Source organism: Macrobrachium rosenbergii, chromosome 43 (assembly GCF_040412425.1).
Source record: "Macrobrachium rosenbergii isolate ZJJX-2024 chromosome 43, ASM4041242v1, whole genome shotgun sequence".
Lineage (NCBI taxonomy): Eukaryota > Metazoa > Arthropoda > Malacostraca > Decapoda > Palaemonidae > Macrobrachium > Macrobrachium rosenbergii.
The window spans coordinates 15,707,830-15,719,281 of record NC_089783.1 but is presented as its reverse complement, the minus strand read 5'-3'; positions in this window follow the sequence as shown (position 1 = coordinate 15,719,281).

Genomic DNA, 11,452 nt, shown 5'->3' with positions numbered 1-11,452 from the left:
AAGACTCACTTTTCTGAACCAGTTAATCTTCAGAAGACAAAACGAGCTATCTCTCTGCATCGATTTACATTATCTTCCTCTACTGTATATACTGTATATAAAAAAGGGGAAAGTAAGTAAGGTTTTGTTTTTTACTATACTTCTTCCTCCGTTGTTTGCTTTATTACCTTTAATAAGAAGTCTCTTTCCTATTTTCTTAATCTAATCTTACGTACTACATCCAACCATTGTATGGATCCTATTTCTTCGAGTAAATTGTTCAGTATGTCTCGTCCTTTGTTTACTGACTTCCTGATATGATTTCCTTCGTTTTCTCGCTCGTTTCTTAGCAAGGAATTGCTTTAATGTACCTAAATGTATAGTGAATAAGGAAGTGGATAATTGGCAGAAAGCAATTGGAAGAAGAATGATTGACGTTGAAACACTCCTTTCACTTATATTTTCTTTGCTGTTTGACTTTTCTGTAAAAGAAAGCTATTGAGATGGCATTGTCTGTCCGTGCGCACTGTTTCTGTCCGCCCTCAGTAAAAACTACTGACGCTAGAGGGCTGCCAATTGGTATGTTGTTCATCCACCCTCCAATCATCAAACTTACCAAACTGCAGCCCTCTAGCCTCAGCAGTTTTTATTTTATTTAAGGTTAAAGTTAGCCATGATTGTTCGTGTGTCACCGCTATACGAACCAACAACACAGGCCACCACCGACCCGTGGCTGAGAGTCATGGCCCGTGGCTGAGAGTTTCACACAGCATTATACGCTGTACAGAAAACTCGATTGCGCCGAAGAAACTTCGGCGCATTTTTACTTGTTATTTATTTTTCCTACTTAGACAATATTTCATTGTGTATAGAGGAGGATGTTTAGAATGAGACTGGGAAAGGTTATACTACAAATTACAAGGAGCTTCTATTGAACTGCTTTGAAGCAATCGAATAAAAGTGAAATGCTTACTTAATTTTCAGTGATTTTCTGCTAGATATTTCTTAGACCTTGAAGCAAGGCTTTTATCTTAACAAGTATTTTAATTTCATAATTTGAGCAGAACTTAGAAAGGGAGTATACCTCATATTATGTTGTACAATAAAGATGTATGATTGTTCTACATATGAAACGGAAGAGGAATAATGAGGTCATTTGTTGCTTCTGTTAAGGATTTGTTTCCAGTATATGCGTAGACTCTCCTCCATTGTGCGTTGTTATTGTAGTTGGGACTTTGGTTTCGTGATCCTGGAAAACAAACTTAGAATCATCAGTCTCTCTCTCTCTCTCTCTCTCTCTCTCTCTCTCTCTCTCTCTCTCTCTCTCTCTCTCTCTCTCTCTCTCTCTCTCTTACCCAACACATTTCCTCCATAATGTTTTTTATCTATTTAAAGCATGATAGAAAAGTGCTGTTGGTTTGCCACGCCATTCACCTTTAAAAAAAAAATTCGAAATTTTGAAATCTGAAAGAGCATCTCTTTATCAAAAAAACATTTTTTCTCAAAAGGACACACTGAGCTACCCCGTTTTCTCCTTGTACATTAATCCCTATCTTCCTGTAACAAAAGAATGTTGTCCATCTGTGCATAGTCCCAAGACCCATTTGCAGCGTTCGCATGCTCGTTTCTGTTCGCGCGGGTTCTTTAATTCGCAGCTTTATGGGACTTTCAATAAGGATTCCCTTGCATAGTTGGGCTTTATTTATCTGTGTTTGCTTCTTAATTTTCCTTTATATTATGTAGTGTTTCAGTGTGTATGCAACGCCCACTTTATTGCGTCTAATATCCGCTTCCTTAATGCCGTGTTCATGTGTCAGTCTCAGTGTCTATTTTCTTAGCGAATCCTCACTTTTCTCTTCTTCGGTGGATGTGTTTGTACAGCTCCGTATCTTTACGGAGCTGTCTATAGTGTTCTGGTAATAACTGTCAGAGCTGTATGGAAGAACGTTGCTTCTGTGTGAAAGCGCGTATAATTATGTTCTTTGTTACCATCTGTTTTGGCGTGGATATTTGTCACCCATTGGCTGTCGATGGTTGTGACTGCCCTTCTCACAAAATAAAAGTTTGGTTTATAATTAACAACAATAAGAACATTTGAGTAATGGTGAAGCTATTTTGTTAAGATCTTTTTTTTTTTTTATGTTTTTACTAATATCTAGTCTTATACAAATTCTTATTAATTCCGGTAGTTGTCGGGTTGACAAGCTGATTACCACACTATTTACGGATGTTTGATGTCGGCATAATTGATGTATTTTCTCCTTTCAAATTTTACCAGTGAGACCAAGACCCGAGTGTGAAGAAAATTAAACAAGTAACAAATGCGCCGTAGTATCTTCGGGCGCAACCAATTTTTCTGTGCAGCGCATAGTGCTGTATGAAGCTCTCAGCCACGGCCCATGAAACTCTCAGCCGCGGCCCGATGGTGGCCTGTGTTGTTAGCACCTATAGCGGTGCCAAGCGCACGCTCATGGCTAAGTTTAACCTTAAATAGAATAAAAACTACTGAGGCTAGAGGCCTGCAATTTGGTATTTTGATGATTGGAGAATGGATGATCAACATACCAATTTGCAGCCCTCTAGCCTCAGTAGTGCTTCAGGTCTGAGGGCAGACAGAAAAAGTGCGGACGGACAGACAAATAGCCATCTCAATAATTTTCTTTTACAGAAAACTAGAAATCGAAAGCAATACGCTTATTCTTTTTTACCAGAACGGCGTATAGGTTGCGTTCCTTTTTTTTTTTTTTTTTTTTTTTTACCTCATGGTTGGCTTGCGGCTGAACTCGGGTGAAAAAAGCATTTTTCAACTTCCGTCACGGTATTTACTATAAAGTTGCCTATTTCTAAACTCTTCCTTCCAAATTTTCGAAGTAAGGGTTAGATTCCGAGGAAGCCGAAGCAGATATAGCATGACTGGTAGCAGTACCAATATAATACAACACTTATTTTTTAATGATAATGAAATGCAGGAAAGATTAAATTATAAATTGCAGTTTATTATAGAATAATTTATGATTTTGGGTTTGCATTTATAATCTCTCTCTCTCTCTCTCTCTCTCTCTCTCTCTCTCTCTCTCTCTCTCTCTCTCTCTCTCTCTCTCTCACTATGTAGCAGAGCAATATCAGCAATATCTTTTATTGGGATTTCCCTTACCAGCTCCAGGGAACGGCTACAGTGATTCAAAAAGCTGTAATATTGAAGAGATAAAATATCTGCCAGTTCAATATTTCTGCAGTACTTTCACTGTTCGGCAAAATCTTGAAAGTCATTCACAGGGAAAAAGAACTCCGACTCTATGCAAGATACGCAATATAATAAATGTTAACATTGAAGAATAATATTGGTACGCTTCTTTGCAATGTAAATATCTTCCCTGTCATTTGATTTCCCAGGAAGGAAAGCTTATTTCGCTCTTGGCGACATTCAAAGGTAACGTAGGCTTTATTGATTAGTGATCGTAAGCTAAGTTTCCTCATGTGAGATTAGTTTCCAGCATGTGACCAAAGACGTTGCGATCCCATTTTGCATCTGTCAATCAGTCAGACAATCCTTTCCTGCTACAACAATTTTGCTCTATGTTTACATTTTTTTTAACTCTCTCTCTCTCTCTCTCTCTCTCTCTCTCTCTCTCTCTCTCTCTCTCTCTCTCTCTCACACACACACACACACACACACACACACACACACACACACACACACACACACACACACCGCAACCAAACCTGAAACAAGTAGGGATCACTGGGAATGATGGCGCTGTTAGCCGGTTCTTTTGGTGATGTCTTCGGCGAGAGATTATCAGGTGGCTGCTTTTCATTATTGTCAACTTGTTCTTCACTGTATTAATAATCTATGACATTGTTATTAAAGACGATTTTACACACACACACACACACACATATATATATATATATATATATATATATATATATATATATATATATATATATATATATATATATACAGTATATACACATATATATGTGTGTGAATTTATTTGCGTTTTTACATGTCAGTATGTATGTATGTATGTATGTATGTATTTTGCATACCTTCGAAGACAATTTCTGCAGTAACTAAGAACTGTATTGTAGCTTGTATGATAGCATATAATCATTCGTCTAGATTCAGGTAAGGTGTATATTTTGTAACAGTGAATGTGTAGACTGACTATTATAACTCTTATATTTGCCTGCTCAATTCTTACTGTAACGGAAGTGACGAAATTACAGTCTCACACAATGTGAAGTAATATTCAGATAATTAACTATTTATGGAGTCTCTCAGTGTTCGTACAATACCTACAGAAATATGAAACCACAATTACAGTTTCTGTGTAGAAAACGATAGAGTAAACAAACTAGTTTCTTAAGGTAGCCATTGCCCTCATTGACTTCAGAAGTAAACAATATAACGAATTGTAAGTATCTATTTACTCTAGAATACGCGAATTCACATAGGTCCGTAGCCTAATACACACGAGCCTGATTAAACGTGTTCCTGATAGTCATGTATCTCTATTCAATAAAGTGCAATACTGTAGTTGTAATTGGACACGTGAACCAATCATTCATTTCGGGTTCTTAATAGAGTTTTAGTGAAAGAGTTTGTTGTCAATACATCGAAGGCTCAAGGGAGCCTGGATAATGTTTGCCTTTTCCACGAACCTTTTATTGTAAGGTACTTATTGGTGCACTGGTATAAAGCGTAAATCAGTGACGTACTCTGAAAATTCCAATTGCAATTGTATATATCTATTTTTCCAAATATGTCTGAACTGTTTATTTATGCATTCGACAAATTGACACACACACACACACACACACACACACATATATATATATATATATATATATATATATATATATATATATATATATATATATATATATATATGTGAAATAACTTTGGCTTCGCATTAGAGGTAATTAGATGTTCTAATAAATGTAATGAAAACGAAAACAGACACATCATTTCCTGACAAAGGTTGCGAGAATTTTGGATTTTTTATACCATTTTACAGTGGGTAGATATTTGAAGTATGTGTAAAATATATGCTTTTTTAAACAAATGTACAAATGTTCATTCCTTTTAATGGGAATATAAGTGTTAAAGCGCATAATAAAATATAAACGCAATTAATTTCGCCATGTTAAAAACTAATTCTCTATTCAATCACATATTTTTCATGTAATTTATATTTCTACCCCCCCCCCCACCCCGCTTCCCGAGTGGTTTCACCCCGAACATTGTGCTCTGACCTGTTCGAGCCCTCCTGTTAATTAATGATATTGCAAATATTATGTTGCATTACGTAAAATGAACTCACAGCAGCAGGTGTGTGTGTTTCTCAGTGAGGAAATCAACGTGAAATTTTGTGTTACGAGATTGCTAACAAATTGTGAAATATATATGTTCATGTTTATAATTGTCTTACAATAGAGTATTAGCCATTAATACCTAAAATATGCTGTTTAGAAGCTTTAAGTTTAATGAATTTATAATTATATATAACTGCCTACACTATGTGAAAAATAATTCTAGTAATTGTTTTAACATGTTTAAGAAAATGGTATTAAGTTTAGATATAGTCTTAATGAGTTAAATGCTATTGAATAAAGGTGCCCAGAAAAATGAACAGCAAACTGAATAAAATAAAATCTTAGAGATCGGTTTTGGAAGCATCGCGTTAGAAGAATATCAGCTGATTTTTTTTATATTACATTTTGCGTTGGTCTTAAGGCCATTAGACAAAACACAATCACTTATTTCTTTATAATCTTTGTAAAAGAACCATTCATTATGCTTTGTTACAAATCACTATCTGCACTTAATCGAACTAGAATAATTAACCGGTAATAGAAATAGGTAGCGTCGATATTAATATATCAAACCCTTTCAAGTTTTGGATAAAATCTGCTCCGTTGTTCTAGGATTAGCCCAGTGCTGGATTCATTACATTTTCCTTTTGTGCAAGCACCTAAGTTCCATAATGTATCGAAATTAAAATCTGATTTTAATAAAAATGAAAATTTTTGAGTTTATATATGATGTAGACATATATATATATATATATATATATATATATATATATATATATATATATATATATATATATATAAAAGCGAATGTTTGTATATAAGTTTGATTTCTGTAGAAATCCAAACTGCATGACAGATTCAGATAAAATTATGTCACCCCAGAAACTTCAGAAAGGCTTTTTGCTCAAAATCAAACCTCTACCCCCGTGACAGACATACAGTACATACAAAGGCAAAGCAAATGAAAATTTCACTTTTACGTCACCTTTTCCTTCAGTTTTCTGGGGGTATTCCCATTTTTCACCCAACATTCGACCTTTTTTCCCCTGCGCTGCCAGCCGTATGATTAACGTATACAATAAATCGAAATCCTTATAATATCAATTTTTTACCAGAATTAACGTGAAATTTTATCACTGTTTATGAGAATTATTAATACAAGTGTTTATTACCTCAGTAAAATCAACATTGAAAACGTGTATCGGTTTAAATGTGGTTTACAATCCTCGCCACGGTAAAAAGTAACAGACCAAATGCTTCTGTGATAGACAGACCCTTCATTAAAAAATTGCTCGCGACGAAATTACCACCTTTTTTTCTGTGTTCGTTTTAAGCCAAACGTATCTTATTCATACCCTGCCAGTAAAATACAAATTCTTAAGTACCCTGTGGTATTGTCATCATCATATCTAACTACTTAATCCACAAAAAAAAAAAACTTCTTAGTTATGGCCACAACTTTGGATATCAAGAAATAACTCATCGACGAGACGAAACAAATCCATCACGATCCGCACATGCGTATTAGCAGACTAAATGCTTCCGTGATAAAACTACCCCCTCATTAAAAGATTACTCGCGACGAAAATACCACACTTTTTCAGTGTTCATCTTAAGCCAAATGTATCTTCATTATACCTTGCCAATAATATACAAATTCTTAAGTATCGTGAGGTATAACCATCATCATATCTAAGTACTTGTTCCACTAAAAAAATCACCAGTTATTGACAGTGTCTATATTAGACCATTCAGACTTCGCCCTACACTTTCCCTCAGAAACATCAAAGGAAACTGAAACGCATTCGTTAATACGTACAAGAAACCGAAAACAGTTGCAGCTCTTTTTACGTTGTTTAAAATTTATACAGCCAATGGACATTGTATCTTCAGTAGCTGCTGGCTAAGACCGACGTCAACATGTACGATATTTCCTATTTTTTAATTTGTTCAACTGCTAATTTCCTCATTAATTCGTTCGTTTCTTCTTCGTTTTTGCCTTTAGAATGATATATATTCATTTCTATCTTTTATCAACGCGTATTTATTCAAAACAATAAATATTTTTTGCGTAACATTCCTCCAAGAAGGGAAAGACTTTGATTCATGATTACGGTTATTGTACAAATTGACCAAGTTTATAGATGTACGTGTAACTTTATACACAATTCTGCGTTAGGGAATTTGATGTCAATGTAAAGATAATGAATTGTAATTTATTGTGTTATGTTAAAAACGTCCCTAAAACCAATTTAAAAAATACATATCACGAGGTGAAGTTAGCCATATAGGAAAGTGTTTAGCCACTTTTTCTTTAATATGATGAGGGGGCGGAAGGCTAACTCTTGCCGCAATTCACTTAATAATAGGAAAGAGGTAAAAAGGCTCAACAAAGTATAAACTAAATATTTCTTATTAAAAAAAGGGCTTCAATTTTCATGCAATAATAATGAATGAGTTTAAATTAGAACTGAGGAGTTGGTTCAGTTTTTTATGAATTGGGCAGTGAAGTTTACTTTCATTATAGTAACACATATAACAAGACATCATTGGCTTAGGCCTGTAACGAATTGTCTTATCACATGGAAATGTTGGTTTAGATTTTTATTGTATGATTTGGACTTATAACAGCCTACAAATAGCGTTGAAGGGTGTAACAGTGAAATGAATAAGCCTATACATAATTTATTCATATTCTGATCAGAGCATCTAAGATGATTCCCAGACGAAATACAGTGGCAAACTGTCATGAAATTGGCGCTAACCTGTCTACAAGTGCAATTTGCGTGTCAGTCGGTCGAAAGATATTCAGGTAATACAGTAATACTATCAGTTCATCCGTTCTGGTAGATGGAATGTCTCTGCCCACAAACTTGTCTACACGTAAATTTTAACGGCAGTTTCGATAAACTGGCAGAAGAAATGACGGGTAAACTTTGGGGGTGTCAGTGAGGAGAAACCGGGAGAGAGATGGTTTATCGAATGTAATTCAGAGTTTTCCCGGGCAGCGCCAGGTTGGTCAGGTAGTGTATATATATATATATATATATATATATATATATATATATATATATATATATATATATATATATATATATATATATATATATATATATATATATCAAAAAGGGAAAAGGACACTTTGAGCTGTCCCATTTTCTTCCTGTACATTAATTCCTATTTTCCTGTAACAAGAGAATGTTGTCCATCACTTTGCATTCTTAAGTCCCATTTGTATGTATTAGCATGCACGTTTCTATGTGCTCATGCTCTTTGATTCGCAGTCTTATGGGACTTTCAACAAAGGCATAGTTAGAGGCTCGGCCGTGCAACTGAGGACACCAACAAACAATCCGAGTACAAAAGAATTCCTTGGTATAGCTGGTACCCATTTCTCTGTGTTTGCTTCCTAATTTTCCTTTGTATTATTTCATGTGACATTGCATATGCAGTGCACACTTTATTGCGTCTAATATCCGCTTCCTTAGTACCGTGTTTATATGCCAATCAGTGTTTATTTTCAAAGAAAATTCTCAGTATTCTCTGCTTCGGTATCATTGTCTCGTGGGTTCCTTTTTCCATCTTATAAGGAGCAGAATTCTTCTACATTGTTCTGCTTTATAACTGTGCGAGCTGTATGGAAGGACGCTGCTTCTGTGTGGAAGTGTATATAATCATGTTTATTACCATCATTTTTGTTGTGAATATATGGTACCCAATGGCTGTTGATGTCAGTGTCTGAAATTCTCACAAAATGCAGTTGTTGTTGTATAATGATAATGGAACGTTTTAGGATTGCTGAAGCTTTTCTGTTAACGTATCTTTTTTATTTTGTTTCGTTTTGTTTTTTCTTTTTTACTGACATTTAAACCTATGCAAATTCTCACTAATTTCGTTAGTTGTCGGGTTAACAAATGTTAATTAGCACTCTGTCTAGGGTGCTTAATGTAGGGAGAATTCGACTAAAGTTTCGGCACAATTGATATATTTTCACCTCTTGAGATATTTCCGATGAAATCGAGAACTGAGCATGAAGCAAAGAAGAAACCGTATCTTCCAAATTTTCGAAGTGATGGTCAAATTCCCAAGAAGCCCAAGTCAAAATAACATTGGCATAAACAGTATCAATTCAACAATCACTTACTAACGATAATGATAACGATTGCCGGAAAGATGAATAAGTAAAAAACTGTTTAGTGTAGAACAACCTAATGATAATGGGTTTGTGACTTCTCTCTCTCTCTCTCTCTCTCTCTCTCTCTCTCTCTCTCTCTCTCTCTCTCTCTCTCTCTCATCATCATCATCATCATGTAACAGAACATTATCAGCACTATCTTTTACTGAGACTTCCCTTCATTGTAGAAAGGCTACAATGAATCAAAAAGCCCAAATATCGAAGAGAGAAACTATCTACCAATGCAATATCTCGGCGATATTTTCGTTTAGCGGGAAAGACTTGAAAGTTATTCACATGGAAAAAGAAATGTGACTCGACGCAAGAGACGCAACATGGTGAGCGTTATGCGTTATTATTGAAAAATTGTATTGATACCGTGGTTTGAAGTGCAAATATCTTTGCTGTAATTTGATATCCCAACTAGATTTCAGGTTTTCGTTTTGTCGATTAACCTCTCTCTGTCTGTCTCTCTCTCTGTCTGTCTCTCTCTCTCTCTCTCTCTCTCTCTCTCTCTCTCTCTCTCTCTCTCTCTCTATATATATATATATATATATATATATATATATATATAAATTTCTGACTCACGTCAGGATCAGAACCCAGGTCTCTCAGGTGGAAAGCAAGGGCGTTACCCACTGGGCCATACAAGTCTAAAAGAAGTTGGAACCTGAGAGCAACTGCACCCAAGGAATTACCTGGGCAAGCTAACTGCTTGCATACCAGCGAGTTTTCCCCAACTTCCCGACTCAGCAATGACCCAGTAGACAACATTTCATTCGAATTATGCAAGCAGTTAGCTTGCCCAGGTAATTCCTTGGGTGCAGTTGCTCTCAGGTTCCAACTTCTTTTAGACTTGTATGGCCCAGTGGGTAACGCCCTTGCTTTCCACCTGAGAGACCTGGGTTCGATCCCGACGTGAGTCAGAAATTTATTTCTGTTCCACACGTGATTGTGTGTTGATGATTTCTATCTTATTCACTCAGAAGGGATAATTCGAATGAAATGTTGTCTATTGGGTCATTGCTGAGTCGGGAAGTTGGGGAAAACTCGCTGGTATGCAAGCAGTTAGCTTGCCCAGGTAATTCCTTGGGTGCAGTTGCTCTCAGGTTCCAACTTCTTTTAGACTTGTATGGCCCAGTGGGTAACGCCCTTGCTTTCCACCTGAGAGACCTGGGTTCGATCCCGACGTGAGTCAGAAATTTATTTCAGTTCCACACGTGATTGTGTGTTGATGATTTCTATATATATATATATATATATATATATGATACACATTACACATTATATATATATATATATATATATATATATATATATATATATATATATATATATATATATATATATATATATATATATATATAATTTTTTTACATTAGCGTTTGTTCATGTGTTTGCGCATATGTGTATGTGTAAGTGTTGTAAGTATGTCTTTGAATCAAATTCTTGCGACACTAAGAATTGTATAATAAGTTTTATGTTTGCGTATTATCATTCGTGTGGATTCAAGTAAGGCGTGTATTTTGTAACATCGTGAGCGTGCAGACTGATTCTTCTGACTTTCAGTTATCAGCTGTATTCTAATGGTAGTGGAAGCCATGAAATCATAGGCGTACACTATGTGATAGAGATAGAAGGTTTTGATGGAAAGAATTTTAAGCAATATAGAGATAATTAATTACTTCTGGAGTCCACAGTGCTCTCACAATACTAGCAGAAATATGAAGCCACAGTTCCATTATCAGTGCAGAAAACAGTACAATGAATAAACCAGTTATTTTATTTCTCCACTGCCCGAATTGACCCCAGAAGTGAAGAAAAGAGCAGACTCTATGTATCGTTTACTTTTGAATGGGCGAATTTATATAGGTACATAGTCATACAAACATGAGCCTGACTGAACATGTGCCTGATAGTCATGTATCTCTGTTCAATAAAGTGCAATGCTATTAATTGGACACGTGAACCAATCAT